Source organism: Felis catus, chromosome B3 (genome assembly GCF_018350175.1).
Source record: "Felis catus isolate Fca126 chromosome B3, F.catus_Fca126_mat1.0, whole genome shotgun sequence".
In the NCBI taxonomy this organism is placed as follows: Eukaryota; Metazoa; Chordata; class Mammalia; order Carnivora; family Felidae; genus Felis; species Felis catus.
In genome coordinates, this window is record NC_058373.1 from 67,926,568 (window position 1) to 67,948,447 (window position 21,880).

General features: G+C 41.3%; 1 long non-coding RNA gene across 1 annotated transcript; it reads left to right on the top strand.

Moving 5' to 3' along the window:
- Positions 1 to 1,005: 1,005 nt before the first annotated feature.
- On the top strand, positions 1,006 to 16,022 carry LOC123385993. The gene is made up of 3 exons (XR_006599360.1): positions 1,006 to 1,285; positions 9,966 to 10,080; positions 14,090 to 16,022. It is a non-coding gene; the product is annotated as an uncharacterized LOC123385993 (long non-coding RNA).
- The last annotated feature ends 5,858 nt before the right edge of the window (positions 16,023 to 21,880 follow it).

Consider the following 21,880-nt stretch of genomic DNA (forward strand, 5'->3'; position numbering starts at 1 on the left):
CCTGGGTGGCTCAGTCGGTTAAGCATCTGAGTTCAGCTCATGAACTTGTGGTTCATGAGTTCAAGGTCCTCATCAGGGTCTCTGCTGTCAGTGCAGAGCCTGTTCCAGATCCTCTGTCTCCCTCTTCCTCAACCCCTGCTCCACTTGCTCGCTCGCTCTCAAAAATAAATAAACTTTAAAAAAAAAAAAAAAGAATTCAAAGACAGACACACAACAGAGTGGATGAGCGACGCAAGTGGGAAAGTTTATTAAAGTGAAAAGTATACTCTTGAGATATAAGAGCAGGTGAGCTAGAGACACAGCTCTGCATCCTGGGGATTGAGTTTTTTTTACCTTTTAGCTTTTAACTAGGGGGCAGAATAGTCATTGCTTGGGGTGAGAAGCAGGCTTTCCTGCTTTTTCTTCCTAATTTGGTCAGGGGTTTCCTGTCATGGCACCTGCCATCCTGGGCCAGTCTGGTTGGATCAGGATTCTTGTGGAATGCTGCCAGGACAGGCCTCTAACTTTTCCAATTGGCGGCCATGACTTTGTTGCTGGCTTCTAAGCATCCAGTTAGAACCCAACGAACCACCTACTCTGACATTATCACCCTTGTCAGGCAGCTTCCTGGCGGCAGCCTTGACTCTCAGAGGTGTGCAGACCACCTCCTTCTGGCTGCTCCATGGTCTCCAGGAACAGCTGAGTTGAGAAATGGGCTGATGATAATAATCTGTAGGCCTTGGATGGGCACTGCTTTCCCTCTGATGAGTCTTTGAATGAAGGGATTGAGTCTGAGATGCAGATTTTTCCTACTCTGGGTGGTTGGTGTCAACAGAGGCAGAGAAGGAAGCTCTCACTGTGATTCCTTCTGCTCTAGTTGGTACCAAGTGTTGCAAACACTAACTGGGACAGAATATGGTGCTCCCTAGCTCGGCTTCTCAGGTAAAGCGTTTGAAATCTCCACATGCCTGAAAACCAGAGACTTGTTTTTCTGGCATGTGCTTGGTTTCTAAATAAAGCAACAGATGTTTTGTTTTTGCCTCTTTCTTTTCTGACTGTGTCTCCTAATGTGGGTGATATTAACCAAGTGTGACAGGTTTCAGGTTTTTATTTATAGCAGTGGAAAATGGTTTTCATGTCTTTGCAGAGTTCTAGGCATCTGAGCCTATTTTCTATACCCTCAACTCAAACTTCTAGAGGTTAAGAGTGAAAGACACTTAAAGGTGCTAGAGTTTGGGAGTTGCATCCAAAGGAGGGAAGACAGCATGAGGAATTTGATAGAACTTCCCCATCCTTTTCACTTAAGGTAAGATACATACTGTCTTAGCTGGAAATCTGGGGCTTATTACAAAAATCTCTACATCATCATGTACAGGCCTCTTATTTGACACCATCAAAACTGCTAGCAAGGCTGAAAACTTTCTTAAATTGGGGAATCAGGGGTGCCTGGGTGGCTCAGTAGGTTGAGAGTCCGACTTCGACTTCAGCTCAGGTCATGATCTCACAGTTCATAAGTTCGAGCCCCAGGTCACACTCTTTGCCGACAGCTCAGTCTGGAGACTGCTTTAGATTCTGTGTTTTTCTCTCTCTCTCTCTCTCTCTCTCTGCCCCTCCTCCCACTCACTCTCTCTGTCTCTCTATCAAAAATAAATAAACATTAATTTTTTTTTTAAACTTGGGAAGTCAAAATGATGCTTACCTTAAACATTTTATTTTAGGTCACATCAATATATATATTCATTTGCTAATTATTCAAAATAGAATCAAAGCTTTTTACTTTGAGATGGGTCTGCTGACTATAGTTCTGTATTACCTTTCTTAAGTAAATCACATCTGTAAGGCATTTTGTTTCATTTAAAAAAATCTTTAATGCTTATTTATATTTGAGAGAGAGAGACAGAGACAGAGCGTGAGCGTGAGAGTGGGAGGGGCAGAGAGCAAGAGAGAGAAAGAGAGAGAATTGGAAGCAGGCTCCAGGCTCTGAGCAAGCTGTCAGTATGGAGCCCGATGCGGAGCTCAAACTCACGAGCTGAGAGATCATGACTTGAGTTGAAGTCAGATACCCAACTGACTGAGCCACCCAGGCATCCCATTTTCTTTCATTTTTAATCAGTTTTTCTCAAGTGGAAAAATAATTTTTAAACACTTGCAAAGCTCTCTAAGTATATCTTTCTTCTGGAGTTTTATAAATTCTGCCCATCCACCATCATTACATACACACTGCCCAATCTTTGATATTTGTTTCTCTTGCACCTAAATTGATAATATTTTTAAAATAAAAATTGGGGCGCCTGGGTGGCTCAGTCGGTTGAGTATCCGACTTTGGCTCAGGTCATGATCTAGCAGTTTGTGAGTTCGAGCCCCACGTTGGGCTCTGTGCTAACATCTCAGAGCCTGAGCCTGTTTCAGATTCTGTGTCTCCCTCTCTCTCTGCTCCTTCCCCACTCGTGCTCTGTCTCTCGCTGTCTCTCTCAAAAATAAATAAACATTAAAAAATAAAATAAAATAATAAAATAAAATTAAATTAAATTAAATTAAATTAAATTAAAAAAAATACATTTCACTGGATTATCCCAACACAGTCAGCTACATTTTTATAATTTTTTTTTCAACGTTTATTTATTTTTGGGACAGAGAGAGACAGAGCATGAACGGGGGAGGGGCAGAGAGAGAGGGAGACACAGAATCGGAAACAGGCTCCAGGCTCTGAGCCATCAGCCCAGAGCCCGACGCGGGGCTCGAACTCACGGACCGCGAGATCATGACCTGGCTGAAGTCGGACGCTTAACCAACTGCGCCACCCAGGCGCCCCACAGTCAGCTACATTTTTATAAAATCAACAACCCCTTTCTTCTTAAAATTCCTTTTTAAAAATAATGAAGTATAATTGACATATAATAAACTGCACTTATTTAAATGGTACAATGTAGTAAGTTTTAATATAGGTATATAACTGTGAAACCAATATCACAATCAAGATAATGAGAATATTCATCACCTGAAAGCTTTCCTTATTCTTCTTTGTAATTTCTCCACTCTGTTCTTCCCAAACCATCACCCTCTCCCCTTTCTCAGAGACCACTTATCTGCTTTCTATCACTATCGATTAGTTTGAATTTCCTAGAGTTTTATATGAATCAAATCTACAGTATGTACTTGTTTTGACTGTCTTCTTTCATTTTCTTTTTAAATTTTATTTTTTTAAGGTTTATTCATTTTTCAAAGGCAAAGAGAGAGCACAAGCAGGGGTGGGGCAGAGAGAGAGGGGGACACAATCTGAAGCAGGCCCCAAGCTCTGAGCTGTCAATACAGAGCCCGACATGGGGCTCAAACACATAGACCGTGAGATCATGACCTGAGCCGAAGTTGGACGCTTAACTGACTGAGCCACCCAAGTGCCCCAATTTTATAAAGATCTGTTTTAATTTCTCTTGGGTAAATACCTAAGAATAGAATCATTTAGTCATACCCTAAAAATATAATCAACTTAAAAAAAATTGCCAAAGTGTTTTCCCAAGTGGATGTATCATTTTACATTCCCACCAGCAATGTATGAGAGTTCTATTTCTTCTGTTTCTTCATCAACACTTGGTATGGTTAGTCTTTCTAATTTGGGCTATTCTAATAGTTGTGTAGTAGTATCTTATTGGATTTTAATTTGCATTTCCCTAATAACTAAAGATGTTAAGCATCTTTGCATGCTATTTTTCCCATTTATATATGTCTGGGTGTCTGTTAAAATGTTTTGCCTATTTGTAATTGGGTTGTTTGCTTTCTTAATATTAAGTTTTGAGAACTCTTTATATATTCTGAATATGAGTCCTTTATCAGATACATGATTTGCAAATATCTTCTCTCAATCTATGGTTTGTCTTTTTTCAATTAAAATTTTTATTAAGATAATTGTAGATACACAGTTGTAGAAATTGTTGTAGAAATAATGCAGAGAGCTCTCTCTTGTACACTTTACTCATTTTTCCCTGATGATAGCACTTTGCAAAACTACAATACAGTATCACAACCAGGACAGAAATCTTGATATAATCCACTCACCTTATTCAGGTTTCCTATTTCACTTGTACTCATTCATGTACGTATGTATTAAATTCTATACAATTTTATCATTTGTGTAAATTCCTTTAACCAACATCATCATGATATTAAACAATTCAAACACCACAATTAATTCCTCAGGTTGCCCTTTTATAACAAACCTGACTCCCTCAAGCAACCCCATCCCCAACTCTAATCCCTGACAATCATTAATCTGTTCTCTATTTTTAAAATTTTGTCATTTCAAAAATGTTCTATAAATGAAGTCATACACTACATAACCTTTTGAGATTTGCTTTTTATTATTCAGTGTAATTCTCTGAAGATTTGTCCAGTTGTTGTGTGTATCAATAGTTAATTTCTTTTTATTGCTTTGTAACATTGCATGGTATGTGTATACCACAATTTGTTTAACCATTCACTTGGAGGATATTTGAACTGATTCTACTTTTTGGCTATTCCAAGTAAAGCTGCTCTGACCATTCATTTATAAGTTTTTATGTATGGGGTGCCTGGGTGGCTCAGTCAAGCATCCTACTTTGGCTCAGGTCATGATCTCACGCTTCGTGGGTTCAAGCCCCGTGTCAGGCTCTGTGCTGACAGCTCGGAGCCTGGAGCTTGCTTCAGATTCTATGTTTCCCTCTCTCTGTGCCCCTCCCCTGCTTGCACTCTGTCTTTCTCTCTCTCTCAAAAATAAATAAATGTTAAAAAAAATTTTTTAAAAAACAGGTTTTTATGTGAACATAAGTTTTCATTTTCTAGGATAAACACCTTAGAGGTCAATTGCTGAGTCATATGGCAATTACATGTTCAGTTTTATAAAAAAAATATACATATATACCAAATAGTTTTCCAGAGTGGCTGTACCATTGTACATTCCCATCAGCAACGTATGAGTGATCCATTTCCTCCACATTCTTACCAGTGTTTGGTGTTATCACTGTATATTTTTTTTAAATCTCAGTCATTTTGATAAGAGTGTATTGATAGCTCATTGTGGTTTTAAATTGCATTTCCATGACAGCTGATAATGTCGAATATCTTTTCATGTGTTTGTCATCTTATATCAACTTCAGCGAAATGTCTGTTCATATCTTTTGCCCATTTTCTAATTGCATTGTCTGACTTTTCTTTTTTAATGATTAAATTTTGAGTGTTCTTTATATAGTCTGGATACTAGTCCTTTGTTGGATATATGGATTACAAATACTGTCTCCCAGTCTGTAGCTTGTCTCTTCATCCTCTTTGCATCGACTTCCTGAAAGCAAAAGGTTTTCATTTTGATGAGGTCCAATTTACCATATTTCTCTTGTATGGAATGTGCTTTTGGCGTCAGGTCTAATAACTCTCTGTCTAACCCTAGATCCTGAAGAGTTTCTCCTACATTTTATTCTAAAGATATTTATGTTTTTACATTGTACGTTGAAGCCTATGATCCATTTTGAATTAACTTTTATATCTGGCATGAGGTTGAGGTTGAAGTTTATATGTATCAGTGCTCCAAATATTTCCTGTGCTCTTAGTGTATAGAATTACTTACAGTTCGCTGGCAGGAGATGTTCTCCCAGGCCTCTTTCTCTGGGCCTGTGTGCATGTTTCCTCCTCTTTCTTCTCCCCAGCTGGTCCTTGTCTATTAAGACTCTACTTACCCTACCTGCATTCAGGACCCAACTCCTCTTGCTTCCTCACAAATGTTTTTTCAGTTGTCCCCATCTCTCTTCCTTTGTTAACTTTCCTCTCTTTCCCCTACACTATTCCTATTACTGTACAAACATACTTTTATACTGCCCTTTAAAGTAATAATAATCATCCTTCCTTAACTTGGTATCTCCTTTCTAGCTCTGTGTCCTATTTCACTGTATTTTTCACAAACTTAGTGAAAAGAATTATCTATCCCCTCACTACTCCACGTGTGATCTGTGGATGGACAGACCACACTGGCATCACTGGGGGCTCCAGTTGTTAGAAATGCAGAATCATGGGTCCCCACCCAGACCTACTGGGAAATTAAGGTGCATTTTAAAGTTTAAGAGGCATTGATCTATATTAGGGGTTCTCAAACTTGGCACATTGGAATCAGTGGAGGAGTTTTAGGAAACACTAATGCCTGGGACCTACCAACAAAGACCCTGATTTAGTTGATACTGGATACTGCCTAACACTGGGATTTTTAAAAACTTCCCAGGTGTTTTCAAATTCAACCAGGTTTGGGAACCATGAGTCTCAGTGACATATTTCCTTACTTCCTATTAGCTTTTAATACATTACAATCAGGCTTTTGCCTCCACCATCAACAGAAATGTCTCTCGTTGAGTTTACTGACAGTGGTGGTTAATTTTATATGCCAACGTGGCTTGGCTACACTACCCAGATATTTGGTCAACATTATTCTAGATGTTTCTGTGAAGGTATTTTTTTTAATGAGATTAACATTTAAATAAGTAAACTTTAAGTTTAGTTCATTAACCTCTATAACGTGGGTGGACATCACCCAATCAGTTAAAGGCCTTAACAGAAAAAGACTGACCTCCCTAGAAGAAGAGAGAACGCTACAGGCAGACCACTTTTTGACTCTAACTGCAACTCTCATCTGGGTCTTCAGACGGCCAAACTTCCCTGCAGATTTTGGACTTGCCAAGCCTCCACAATTGCATGAGCCTCTTCCTTAAGATAAATCTCTAGATATATAGATGATAGATAGATAGATAGATAGATAGATAGATAGATAGATAGAAATATGGATATAATATATATTACACACACACACACACACACACACACACACACACACACCTTATTGGTTGTTTCCCTAGAGAACCTGATTAATATGCCAACACACTTCTTGTTGCCAAAACCAATGATTAATTCTCTGCTTCTCATCTTACCTAAACTCTTAGCACCTTCATTCTTAAAAAATTCTTTGTCTTAATTTCTTGTATTTCCATTTACTTTCACTGGCCACTTGTTTTCAGTTTACTTCGTTGACTTCAAAACATGATATTGAAGTTCCTCAGGACTTAGTCAACCCTAAGTGCTTTGTTCTTCTCTTTCTTCACTTGTTCTCCTGGTGATCTCATCCAGTCCCTCTGAAGCTGCTGACACCCACATTTTCATTTCAAGCTAAGCCCTTTACTCTAAATTGATATGTGCATATTCAAATTGCCTACTCACTTCTTCCACCCGGCTGTCTCATAGGCAACTACAACTCAGCACTTCCGAAACTAAGCTTCTGATTTCTGCTCTCTGCCCCTTACAAAGCTGTCCTCCCTCAGCCTTCCTTATGTTGGGAGCCTTCATCATCAATCCATCACTCCGTCCCAGCCTTCTCTGTCTTGGTAGCTGACACTACTAATCCATGCAGCTGCTCAAGGCAAAAATCCATCCTACGGAACATCCTCTTCCTCAACCTCACACCCAGTTTGACAGTGCTTCTGATCGTGTCTATCTCTATAGTTTATCTTAAATATGTCTACTTTTTAAAATCTCTGCAGATCTTAGTCTAAACCCCATTTGTGCCCCCAACACCACTCAATGCCTTTTGGTACATAGTCATCCATCACTTCCTCTATGATGCCTTTCCTGACTCCTCCCTCCTGCTCCAGGTTAGGGCCATGTCCCATGTATTTTTTTGGTACTTTGTTTTTGTCAGTAACTTAGTACCTATTGTGCTATATTACAACTTGATGTTCCCTTTTTGTTCATCCTGATAGACTGTACATTCCCTTAGAGCAACAAAAATGGTTTTTTAAATATATTTCTGGCGTTTAGCATGGTGCCTGGCACAGAATACATATTCTATAAATGTTCGTTGAAAGTTTAGTTAATGAATAAATGAATGACTTAATGTACAGATAGCAGAATTGGAAAAACCATATTTGGAGCTAATTGCTACTTTACAAAATTATCATCTGTCTCTAAGATTTCTATTTTTCATGTCATGCTTAAGATTCATAAAAATGAAATTTTTTAGCACCTTTTACTGAAGACATTGTAAGTAACTATTAAACTATGATTAATACTGTGTGCAAAGCTTTTTGGTTTTTGTTCAGACTTTACTTTCATTCCTTATTCTCTTTTAAAAAATTTTTTAAACATTTATTTATTTTTGAGAGACCGAGCATGAGTGGGGAAGGAACAGAGAGAGAGAGAGAGAGGGAGATACAGAATCCAAAGCAGGCTCCAGGCTCTGAGTTGTCAGCACAGAGCCTGATGCGGGGCTTGAACCCAGGAACTGTGAGATCATGACCTGAGCCGAAGTCAGATGCTCAACTGACTGAGCCCCTCAGGCGCCCCTTTCATACCTTATTCTTATTTAAAGTTCAATCGTAAGGATATCGTCCTTTCCATGTCCATGCAATTACTTCAGTGTGTTTGTCTCTTGATAAACAGACCTAGTAAATGACTCAGATTACAAGGAGAAAAGTCAGCACACAGGTTACCCACATCCATGAGATTTCCTGCTTTAGAATCATTCTATTGGTCTATTAAATATGTTCTCTTGCCTGAAGCAGTGATCCTGAGAAGGGAAAAAGTTGCCTAAAACCCCTTTAGCAAGTTGTAGAATATTGAGTAGTGAGTACCTCTTCCTGCTTGACCCACAGCATCTGCTTATATGTGCTCTATAAGTGTGTGGTTTTCATATATTTTCTTTCAAGTATTAAGACAGAGGGATTAAGCTTTTCAAAATCCCATTCAGGTTTCAGATCTCAGTCTCAATACTTGGTCATTAGTGATTTTTATCTGCTTTGAATCTATTTCATTAAGCCCCACAGAATGAGTAGAATCTACCAGGCCGCTGCAGCGGCTGTGTGTGGAGGCAGGGACCGATGACTGAGTGAGTAGGACACCGCACAGCTGAGAGTTAAGAAAGAAGAAGGTGGGCACTGGCAAGGGTTAAAGTATAATTCCTAAAAGAGCATGTAATCATGATTCTCATACAAATACAAAATGAAGATGTGTCAAATTTTCTATCCAACTCACTAACTAAGATGTTACAACTGGCTCAGATAAGGATTTGATTAACTGAAATGTATATCTTCTACCGGGAAAAAAAAGTCTATTTGCATTGCCATGTACAGGAATCACATGAATGAGAAACATTTGTATGATTACTGGTTTTCTATAATTTTTAGCTCTATAGAGTTGTGAAACAGCCTTTGCCAAAGAGAACCAAAGGTGGAAACAACCCAGATGGATGGGCAAGATCAGACACCTACTGATCTTTTTTGTTGTCCAATTCAGAATCTTTCACAGTATTTCTTTTTCTTTAAGTTTATTTATTTTGAGAGAGACTGCATTTGCGTGCGTGCAAGTGGGGAAGGAGAAGAGTGAAAGAGAGAGAGAGAGAGAGAGAGAGAGAGAGAGAGAGAGAGAATCCCGCTCTGCGCGGAGGTCAGGTTGATGTGGGGCTTAATCAGGAACCGTGAGATCATGACCTGAGTCCAAATCAATAGTCCGATGCTTAACTGACTGAGCCACCCTGGTGCCCCTCACAGTATTTCTTTTCTTTTCTTATTTATTTATTTATGTATTTATGTATTTATTTATTTATTTATTTATTTATTTATTTATTTATTTTCACAGTATTTCTTAATAGAAGACTATAAGCTTATGGAAAGATGGTATGCTCCTAGAAAGAGATTAGAGAATGTTGGAATATTGATATTCATACATGCTTACTGAACATTTACTACATGCCAGGAAATATTCTAGGCCCTTTACATACAGTATTTCATGTTCCTTAAATAAGTTAGTAAGGGAGGTATTACAGATAGGAAAATAGAGCCTTGTAGATAGTGGGTACCATGACCAAGGACACACAGCTGAATCAGGACTGCAACTTGAATATCTTGCCGGATTATAGCAAACCTATTATCCCTATCCCCAGTGATAGTTTTTATATCTGGAACAACAGGGAATTTGTTGTTTTCAAGGTCACAAATCTCCAAGCCTGGAACTGCTCACATTCATCATTTTGCCTATCCTGGTGATGAAAGAACTGGATCAGAGATGATTTCACTTTGTCCTTATCCAGCTGTATGATCCTGGGTAAGTCAGTTAACTGTTGGGCTGTTACCTCACTTTTGAAATGGAAAATAATGAGATCCTCCCAGGTCATGAAATTCTTTTAAAATCAATTGAGGACATATATGTAAAACACTTTGAAATTATAATATCCAAGGTGAGTGTTAGTTTTCCCTATTTTGGGTTTTGAAGGTAAAGACAAATGCTGAGCACGGGATATGTAATTGGATGGGTCATAGAAAGCATCAATACAAATATATACACATATAATGTGTATATGTGTGTGTGTGTGTGCGTGCGTGTGTGTGTTTGCAGTAGACAGCCAGTAACTTTTGAGAAAAAAGAAGATCTGAAAACTGAAAGGCCCTTTAGGAATGCTGACATCTCAGAAGTCTTCAACCCAAATTAAAGATGAAAAAGTGAAGCTGATGCTAAGTGGAAGTAGCTCCTTTACTCGGGGCCTCCAGTGTTTAATCCACATGCTCTCTGGGGCAGCTTCTGGTTCTGATCTGTCTAATTACCTCCCCATGGAACGTGCTGGCTCAGCAATGAACTCACCCAACAACTGCAGTAGAGCCTTCAGCCCTCCCTTCAGACGGTGGGGTTCTACCTGTGGTTCATAAGCAGATCTATGAGGTGTCTGCCCCTGCCCAAGGAGAGAGAAATCCAGTGAGAATCTTACCCACGAAAGGTTTAATCCCTTTAAGCGGGGAGAATTCTGCCCTTCTTGACCTGGCAGGAATACTGATTCTCTTTTAGTCCCCATATGTTATACATGATAATAGGAAAGGCTTTTATGCCTGTATAAGAGGATCATAATTTACCTTTTTGTAAAAAACATAAATTCGGCCTGTTTTCATTACATTCTTTTGGATCTGTGTTACATGAAAGAAACCATGCAGAAGAGGTGAGCACAGTTCCACCACTAGCCCCCAGTCTACTTTGTGAGTTAGAAAAAAAGCACCCCCTTCAGGCAGACAAATTGTAAAGATGCACCCCCACTGGATGCGGTAATTCGACACAGGCAACCTGCACATCAGTTAAAAAACACTGCCCCTTCCCGTGGGCTGCCACGGCTTGTGGCCTGGCCTCAAGTGCAGAGGAAGAACTCAGCCCGTGCTCCTTCCTTCTTACCTACTGGAGGGATGCAAACCGCACAATGTATCCCCCTGTGCAAAACAGTTTATTTCTCAGAACCCAGCCTTCTGAGGTTAAGAATGGGAGATGGAGGGCTGTGTACATAAATAATATCTTCTTCCGACCTCAACACCATGACTAGCACAACTGCAAACGGTAAATAATAATTACAGTAATGATAATAATGTGCTCTGAAGAGGGGGGACAAGTGAGGGATTTTCTGGAGGCAGCTGGAGGAGGGGTAAACTTCATGGGGGGAGGGATGTTGACTTTGAAATGAGATGTTAGTGAATGGAGGTGGCAGGAAGAGAGAGGTTGTTCTATAAACAGTTTGGACCAATGCTCACAAGTGACAAGGAAGATCAGGTTCACTGGGAAGGAGCAGAGGTGGACCTAACAACAGAGGGGGGAAAGCTGGGCAGTGAGAACCTCAAAACGATGGTTAGGGCTTCTTCAGTCCAATATTCCCCATTGCTTATCATGGAGCCTACTTCACCATGTCTATGTAATTGATAGACTTATTAATCAATAGATTTTTAAGCAATGTCAGATTGATCTGGAGAGTCTAATGGAATGGTCAAAGTGGCAGCAGATGAAGTCATCTCCTACTCTTTACTGATGACCCAGCCAGTCACTTCTGCATTCCCACTGCAGCAGTCACATCTGCTGGTGACTGCTGTGCTTCTAGAAATCCCCAAGTCAGAGCAGCGATTTCCATCAGTGGTTGCCCAAACTGAGCAATGGCTGACACACCCAGGGAACATCTGCCAATATAGCTCCTGGGTCTTCAGATGCCAGGTTGAGTTAACTAACACAGGGAAGGGAAGAAAACAGAACTGGAGATTGGGGCAGGGGGTGGGGGTGAGGAAGGGGCTTCCCTAAAAGGGCAGTGTGAGCTTGTTGACCTCAGACTCTGAGAACATTCCCCTCTTTATGCCCTCCCTCTACACGTCTCAGGTTCGTGTATCACCTAACATAGATGCTACAGCAACAGCATCTGGGCTACTTGAGGTTGACAACCTTCAGGATTACAGCATCATGTCAGCTGTCACTTTGGATTTGCCCTAAGTCATCAAAGTAATTATCTGTACAGAAAGGCAGCAGAATGCTCAGGACCCAGCCCCTCATGTGGTTCCAATTTCTATCCCCTCCTATTCAAATACAACTTCTGAGCTGAATCACGGTTTCTCCCCATCTCCTACCCCCGCCTCCCATCCCTGTCCCCTCCCTTTGAAAATCCTCCTCCTTCCTAAACTGAATGGCTGTTATAGGATATCTCCAGATCACAAGGAGATTAGATGCCCAAAATTTCTTTGTTAAATAGTTTTTTGGAACTCAAAGCACATTTCCCAGAGAAATAATGCTTGACAGATTCCTAGATCACCCATAAAATTCTATTTAACTACATAATTAAATTAATTCATACCATTTCAATCTCTTCGGTTGCTCCTTTAACTGATGAGTAAACCAAGACCAGTGCGAGTGAGTTGCCAGTGAAGTGACTTGCCCAACCCAAGGCACTCAAGGAGGGTGGAGGGAGGGCAGGGAGTGCTTGGTCGTTGTGTGGCACACACAAAATGTGGCTCCGACGGACTGGAGCTCAGGAAGTGGCAAACAGATTGGACACAGCTCTAAGAGGCATCAGGGAGAAGGGGCAGAGTGGTCACCTGCCTTCAATATCCAGCCAGAGTGCTACTTGCACAGAGTGGGGACAGCCCCTCTTCCCCCCCCCTTTCCTTTCCAGATTCATCAGAACAGATCACTATATAAGCTAGTTTATACTTATGCAGAGTCCCCATTGTGTAGCACTGTACATAAATACAACGCCGTGAAGTTGCTACCCCTACTTTATAGATGAGGAAAATGAGGCATAGAGAGGGTAAATAAATACCAGACTGCAGCTGGTGGATCACAGAGCCAAAATTCTTCACCACTATACAGTACTACCCCTTTGGTGCACAGCTCATCTGGATTGATCCACCGCTAAACAGCTCTCCTTAACGATCTGGAGAGCTGCTGACAAAATGCACTGTCAGAGACTTAAAAAACAAAAAACAAAAAACAAAAAACAAAACAAAACAAAACCTTTTCAATGATCCAGTAGAGGGCATTCTTCCGAGCCATGGAAACCTGGGGTTTGTCACTAATTATGTAAACCATTCCACTTCTCCGGCTGCCAGTTTCTTCACCTATTAAAGGAAGGCATTGGGTGAGACAGGGCACTGCCAGCTTTAAATGCTGTGTTTCCAATTTATATGAAAAAGTCTGTAGACAGGTTTTCACGCCTGTCTGAATGTAAATACTGCATCTACCTTTTCATAGCCATGAGACTTCCCTAAGCATCGGCTTACTCTCTGGAAATGGGAATAACAATATCTACCTCTTAGGGTTACTGAGAAGATAAAATACAAAGCCTTTCCCATCTGATCTAGTTTTAGCTATGTGATTAGCACCTAGTATGCATTCAAAAAATGTTTCCTCCTCTGGGGCGCCTGGGTGGCTCAGTCAGTTGAGCGTCCAACTTCAGCTCAGGTCATGATCTCACAGTTCATGAGTTTGGGCCCCACATTGGGCTCGCTGCTGTCAGCCTGTCAGCACAGATCCAACTTTGGATCCTCTGTCCCCATCTTTCTGCCCCTCCCCCGCTTGCACTCTCCTCCAAAATGAATAAATATCTTTTTACAAAAAGAAAAAAATGTTTCCTCACCATCATCACCTTATAGGTGATAGATAGGTGCTACCTATCAAGGTGCTTCAATTCTAAAACTCTGCACATTGCAAAAGCAATGAAGAGTTCGCAGATTCTCAGAGCTAGCAAATCCAAAACTAAGTGTACTGTGTCTGCCTTCTTTTTACATTAAAAAAAATGTATTTGTTATTTGGCTTCCTTTTTTAGAATGGACATTTTGGAGACCCGGGGTAAAGTGATCACTGGCAATCAATTCCCTTGCATTACCCCACATGCACCTGTGGCACAGTCTATGGAAGAGGAAAGAATTCATTAGTATCTCTAAGAACATCCATCACTACCCTTGGCCTCCAGCACCAAACATTAGCATGCAACTCTTCAGCAATAGATTAAAGGAAGGCAAGCCCTCTTTTCTGCTTTTTGAGAAATTCTATGTTATATGGTGTTCCTATTACATGTCATCTAGAAATATACCGAACTGGAAAAGGAGTCAAGAGACTCAAGTTTTAATCCTCTGTTCAAGTAGCTCTGGACAGGTCACTTCCCCTTTCTGTGTTCACTCTTCATCTGCAAAAATGCTGCACCTGAGCTAGATAGTTTTTCTGATCCCTTCCAAATCCAAGATTTTGTGGTTGACTTTTAATCAGGTGATTCTATTTTTCCTATGAAAAACTATTTCCTCTCTTCCTCTCTTTCCCCCAGCTCAGGGTATACCTAAATGCCTGAATCCATGCCCAGGGCCCCATTCATATAGCAACCATAGGCCATCAACAAGAGGGGTGATCTGCTAGGACAACTGGGAGCAAGGACATTGGTGTTATTGGGGGCAAAACCTCTGACCTGGAGAGTCTGTAAGAATGGATAGAATTTCAGTACAGAATATCACAAGCGTTAGTCCCCATAAAGACATAAAAAGATCCAAAGAGTGTGGATCTAATGTGTGGAAATTGTCACAGCAACTCACATCAGGGTCATAATATCACTGGAAAGGAGGCATCTGAGAATTGCATTACCCTGCCCTCTTGTTCTCTGGGAGGAAGCTGAGTGAGTACTTCAGGAGAATGAGGAGGCAGCCATACAGTCACAGCAAATGTCTCCCTTCTTCACTACCACCCACACCACATCCCCATGAGTTGGAAATATCTCACAGCTGAGCCAGCGGTGACTGGACATAACATTCCTTTGAGGGAGGAGAGGGTGTTTCCTATTTTGCCTGACTCATGTCTAGTGTGTAGGTTTCCAGAAAGCTGGGAGCCCCCTGCCTTTGTAGACACATCCCTTGTGAACCCAGGGACCACTCAAACACTGGAGGACAGGGAATGTCTTCATGTGTGCCCAGGAAGAAGCGGTGTGGTGAACACGGAGCAGTCACTGTGCCACAAATGGTCCTTTAATTTAGGTGGGTGTTCAACCTGGAATGAACACCCATCATGGGCCAAGTATTTCCACACATTGTTTCCTTCAGTCCTTGAAGTGTGCTTTAATTGGATCCTACCTATACAAAAGTAACTGAATTGTGGGGAGAGTGGAGGAAGGGTTCCCTCCCACCATTATTTTTACAACGAATGTTTATTTTACACTTTTCGTGTCGTAAGTATATAGAGAAAATCCGCTTTGTGCAAAACATTGTGATATAGAGTACATTGTGGCAAGAAGCAGGAAAGGCCTGCAAATATGAAAACAGTCTTCCAAAGGAGTTTGCCATTTACATGGGGGATCAAATGTGCCTCAGTCATAAGGGGAAGTCAGGCAGAGGAATGCTGGAAGGAGTGTCCAAATGGTCAGCTTTGATATAACAACCTGGAATTCTGCACCTATGAGTCTACTTTTTAATAGTTTGTTGTTTTTGAATAAGTATTGCATGCATACCATACGAACTCCAATTGGGACAAGTGATATTCAGTGGACAGCATCTCTCCTTTCATCTCCCCTTTCATCTCCCAACCTTTCAGTTCCCATCCCTAGATACAATCACATTTTCAGTTTCTTGTACAGCCTTTCAGAGTATTCTGTGTATTTACTTACGTCCTTGTACTTTTTTTCTCCTTGGTTTACTTTGCACAACGACGTATCTTAGAAATCCTTCTGTGGCAATATACACAGACTTGCCTCATTTGTTTAAATGAGGGTGGTCAAACTATAGCTCATTGGGGCGCCTGGGTGGCGCAGTCGGTTAAGCGTCCCACTTCAGCCAGGTCACGATCTCGCGGTCCGTGAGTTCGAGCCCCGCGTCGGGCTCTGGGCTGATGGCTCAGAGCCTGGAGCCTGTCTCCGATTCTGTGTCTCCCTCTCTCTCTGCCCCTCCCCCGTTCATGCTCTGTCTCTCTCTGTCCCAAAAATAAATAAATGTTGAAAAAAAAATTAAAAAAAAAAAAAAACTATAGCTCATGGGTCTGAACCTGTTTTTTTTATTTATTTTTATTTATTTGTTTATTTTTATTTTTTATTTATTTATTTGGGGGGGGGGCAGATAGACGAAGCGGGGAGAGAGAATCCCAAGCAGGTTCTGCTCTGTGAGCATAGAGCCCAATGTAGGGCTCCATCCCATGAACCATGAGATCACAACATGAGCCTAAACCAGGAGTCGGATGTGTAACCAAGTGAGCCACCCAGGTGTCCCTGCACCTGTTTTTCAAATAAAGTTTTATTGGAACATAGGCATGTTCATTCATGTATTCATCGTCTGTGGCTAATTTTGTCCTACAATGGTAGGACAACAGAGAATGTATGATCTTCAGAACTTAAGATTTTATTATATGGCCCTTTACAGAAAACATCTGCAGACCCCTATTCTAAATGGCTGCCTAATATTCTATGTGTAAAGGGTCATAATTTAATAGTATTCTATTAAAGGATATATCAGTTATTTCCAATCTTTTATTAAAAATACTACTGTAATTGGGGCACCTGGGTGGCTCAGTCAGTTAAGCACCCACCTCTTGATTTCGGCTCAGGTATTGATCTCATAGGTTCTTGAGATTGAGCCCTGCATAGGGCTTTGCACTGACAGTGTGGAGCCTGCGGGGGATTCTCTCTCTCCCTATCTCTCTGCACCTGCCCTGCTTTCTCTCTCTCTCAAGATACAGACACATTAAAAAAAAAAACTGCCATAATTGATAATACATGTATGTCATTCTCATGTATGTGAGTATATCTGTAGAAGTACCTAGTACTGGGATTACTGGACCAGCGATGTCATGGGCTTTTCATGGGTGTATTTGTTAATCTGGTGCTATCAGCATTCATTATGTAAAGGAAGGCCAAGGCCAGAAGTTAGATCAATAGCAAGAATTATTTGAGAACTCTGTGCTGTGGGAGATGAAATGAAGAGCAGTATTTCAAAGGAGGGTGAATGGTGGTTGTTTTCAGCCACAGCCCTGGAGTGGGACTCGGGAAGCTGACAGATTGAAATATGTATTACCAGTCAAATAAATCTACTGATGTATCAGGACCGTGGAAACCAATGCAAGAGCATTCACGCCCATTAAGGTCACTCTTTGTCCTAGCTGCCAACTCCTCCCCACCTCCCTCCCTGTTCTCATTCTCCAAAAAGAGCTACGTCAGAGCCTTGGAGGCAAACATGTGTGACTGTTGGAGCTGCTGATTTGGGGGACAGCTGTGTGGATCCCAGAGGTCATGAAGAGTTTGCCTTTGTGTGGACAGCTTTGGGTGATTCTGACTTCACTAGACTGAACAGGTCTTGGTGATGGGACTCTGGGTTCCCTGGCCCTTAGAGGCTAGTTTGAGCTCATCTTTAGGTCGGGGGTGATCTGAAATCAACAAGCTTTGGGAAGAAAGTCACCCTTCAAAGACTCAGAAGAGTTCTGATCTTCTCTCCAGAGAATGAGAGGTAGAACCAAAAACGAGGAACAGTTCAGACCTCTACATTCACCCACTAATGCCCTGCTATGTGCCAGGCCCTATGCTAAAGGTGAGGGCATAGGACTGAATAAGAGAATTTGGCTGGCTGTCAAATGGCTCACAGCCTAGTGGAAGGAAACAGATAGACTTGCAGTTCCCATTCAGTAAGCACCTTTTAAATTTGCAAGAAAAGCACAGCAAGATTTGACATCTGTCAGGTATGTCACAAACAACCAACTCAAAGTAGTTCATTCACAGCTTCGACATTAGGTTGCACTTTTGATAGTGCCATGTCTTTTCAAAATGAGGTTTCTGGAAGTTGCTGTGCTAAAAAGAAGGTAACATGCAAAACTCAACATGGAACAGAAGATGAGGCTGGTGGTATCCAATTTGATTCCGAGTTCGAGAAGCCACGCATGTCATATACCCCCGTCCCACTAATAAGTGATTGTGGTTTTTTTAGGAATGAAGTAAAACATGTTATTTTTTTTCCAATTTATGTGTATTGTTTTCTCAAATGACTACTAACTTGTTGGGACAGAAATACGTAGAAAGTTGTTTGCACCCAACTACATAATAAATGGAACCCCTGAGTGTTTCTTTCGGACCGGGTGCACTGTGAAAACACTCCTGAATCACTAAGGACACCATGAACCAAAAAAGTCAGGGGAGCCTCTGAGATGGAGATGTAACACTACTTACCAGCATCGTGGCCTTCGGAGGGTTAACACTTTAAGCTCAACCAGAAGTTCCTCAATTACAAAATGGGGATAATAAGGCTAACACCCCCCAGGGCACCTGGGTGGCTCAGTCAGTTAAGGGTCTGTCTCTTGATCTCGGCTCAGGTCTTGATCTCAGGACTGTGAGTTCAAGCCCTGTGTTCGTCTCTGTGCTGGCCGTGGAGCTTAAAAAAAAAAAAAAAGCTAAAAAAAAAAAAGGGTTAGTTACCTGGAGGGCTGTTGTGAAGGTTAAAAGAGACAATGCAAGTAAGGCACCTAGCACAGGGGTGGCACACAGTAAATGGATAAACACTGGCCAGTGTAGATCCACAGAATTCTGCATACTCTAATAGAAGCAGTGTTTAGTCCCTGCCCTGACTACCTCAGCCTCTATTCATTTTCAAGCCTACAGCTTTTCAAATCAAGGACTGTTGCCATGGGGACTGTTGTAATATCTCTAATATCTGATGTCAATAAGTCAATCTGAAACCAGAAAATTAACAAGCCCCCTGAGGTTTGTCATGGTACCACATGAATGATTCCACTCTTCCACCAGGGCTCTCCTCTTTATACTTGTTCACAGATTCCTTCCTGTTTGATTAAAAAATTAGGGTGTTAGTAAATCTAGTGATATTTTAAGAAGTAAATTTAAAACAAATTCTTCAAGACTATCCTCTTGGCTCGACTAGAGTACAATTTTATTGTGGTTTGTATTTTGTAAATACTAATTTTGGATCTAAGGTCTTTTCCTCCAAAAGATACATTTATAAAAAGAAACATGACTCTACCTTAAAAAAAAAAAGCCACAAAAAACTCTTTCATTTTGGATGCTACCCTAATTTCAACACATCCATGAAGATGGCTATTTTCGTCATTAAACAGAGCTTCCCTGGCCTTTCTGCAAATCTTGTAACTTTTCTGCCAGTTCCAGATGGGTTTTAAAAACTTAGTCAACTTGTTCATTTTAGGGAAGACAGAGCAGATTTAGATAAAGAAGGGGGGGAAACCCACACTGTAATTGTCTAGATCATTGGTTCTCAAAAGCAGGGGCCGGGTACATACCAGGAGACATTTGGCAACGCCTGGAGACATTTTTGGTTGTCACACCTGGGGAAGGGTCGGTAGTGTTCCTACTGGCATAGTAGAAGCCAGGGATGCTGCTAAACATCATACAATGCACAGAATAGTTTCCCATAACAAGGAATTATCTGACCCAAAATGTTAAGACTACTGAAAAAACCATGCTGATTTCGATATTATTCTTTTTCTTCACTGAATCACACTTCTTTTTGATTCTTCCTTCTCATACCTCTTTCTCTTGACCTACAGGTTCTTTTGAATGATTAGCTTCTGAAATTAGCTTGCCAGCCACTGCAGAAAAATATCAAGTTTCTCTCCAAACCAGTGGTCCTCCACATGTCTACACATTAGGCTCTCCTGGGAGAGCTTGTAAAGCATGTCAATGTCTAGACTCCACCCTTGAACCAATTAAATCCAAATATCCAGGGAAGGGACCAGATCACAGCATGTTTTAGAACTTTTCCAAGCGATCTCTGTGTACATCCAGAATTGGGCACCGTGAGTCTAAATACATAGAAAGTTTCTTTTCAATACTAACCATGTACCCGTAAACAGAGAATTTAGCTGTGGGAGGGAGAGGTAGTGGTTTTTATCAATGTAGAAATGCCTCTTTTTTCCCTTAGGGGTCATGTTGACTATTCAAATCAAGAGCTATTTGAGGTTTTTCACTCATGTGGCTTGATCACCTGAGAGAATTCAGTTTTTGTGGCTGATTCACACATGTATAGGTACAATTTTATGTATCCATAAGTTCTCAAGGGTTTTCTTATTCTTTTAAAAAAAACTACAAGGAAAAGAGAATTTGATTCTTGTGCCCTAAAGCTCGGCTTCCAGCTTTACTTACATCTAAAGAGGACAGGAATGTTTTTTCTATGTCCCTCATGCACCAATTGAATCTGGATGCCTCTCACCACCCTGAAAGACCAAAAGAAAGTTTTCCGATTTATTCTTTGTCTGTCCCTTTCACCCCTATTCCCAATCCCCCTAGCAAATACTGTTCAAGCAGATGGTTTTGGTGTGATGCCCCAGAGGTTGACAGATGTGAATTCTGATGGCATAATAACAAGAGCACAGACCTTTGCCATTGCCGCATTCAGACCCAGCACATGGTCTTCCCCCTAACAAATAAATCGTGCTTCAGATGGATGATTTTTTTTTAAAATTTTTTTTCAACGTTTTTTATTTATTTTTGGGACAGAGCGAGACAGAGCATGAACGGGGGAGGGGCAGAGAGAGAGGGAGACACAGAATCGGAAACAGGCTCCAGGCTCTGAGCCATCAGCCCAGAGCCCAACGCGGGGCTCGAACCCACGGACCGTGAGATCGTGACCTGGCTGAAGTCGGACGCTTAACCGACTGCGCCACCCAGGCGCCCCCAGATGGATGATTTTAAACATTCCAAGCCAGGGTCAAAGACTTCTCAGAATAAGAGGAGAAATAGAAGTCAGTAAGAAAGAACTGTGGTTTCAACATCACAGAAAATGGAAAAAAAAAATTATGTTTATTCATTCATTTTTGAGAGAGAGTGTGAGTGGGAGAGGGGCAGAGAGAGTGGGGGACAGAGGATCTGAAGTGGGCTCTGAGCTGACAGCAGAGAACCCAATGTGGGCCTTGAACCAATGAACTGTGAGATCACGACCTGAGCCAAAGTCAGATGCCCGACCGACTGAGCCACCCAGGTGCCCCCAAATGAACATTTTTGAGTAGACAGTCTGCTTCTCATTTCTCAAGTGTTAGATATTTACATAAGACTGGCAGCTCAAGGAATTAAAAGCTCAGCACTCAACCCTGCAGAATAGAGGACATTTAGTGCCACCTTCTGGCCCTGCCCAATGCCCTCCTCAAAGAGCCCCAGATGTTTGGGGAACTAGGCCTCTTTCTCTTGATAGTCTTTGATAAACTTATAAAAGTGACTTTGTCAAAATGGGGTCCAGGCCCACAGATATGTCCTCAGAGGTCCAAGGGCTTTTCGTCAGTAAATATTTTTAATATTTTGCTGTTATTTTATTCTGAATGGTATGTTTAACACAATTCTAATCATCTGAATAACTGCCTTATGATTAAGACGCCACTCACTGATGGGGCGCCTGTGTGGTTCAGTTGGTTGAGCAACCAATTCCTGATTTCGGCTCAGATCATGATCTCATGGTTCATGAGTTCAAGTCCCACATTGGGCTCTGCACTGATGGCTCAGAGCCTGCTTGGGATTCTCTGTGTTCCTCTCTCTCTGCTCCTTCCCTGCTCGCTCTCTCTCTCTCTCTCTCTCTCTCTCTCTCTCTCAAAATAAACACATAAACACTTAAAAAAAAAAAAGATGCCATTCACTGTTGGTGCCTGA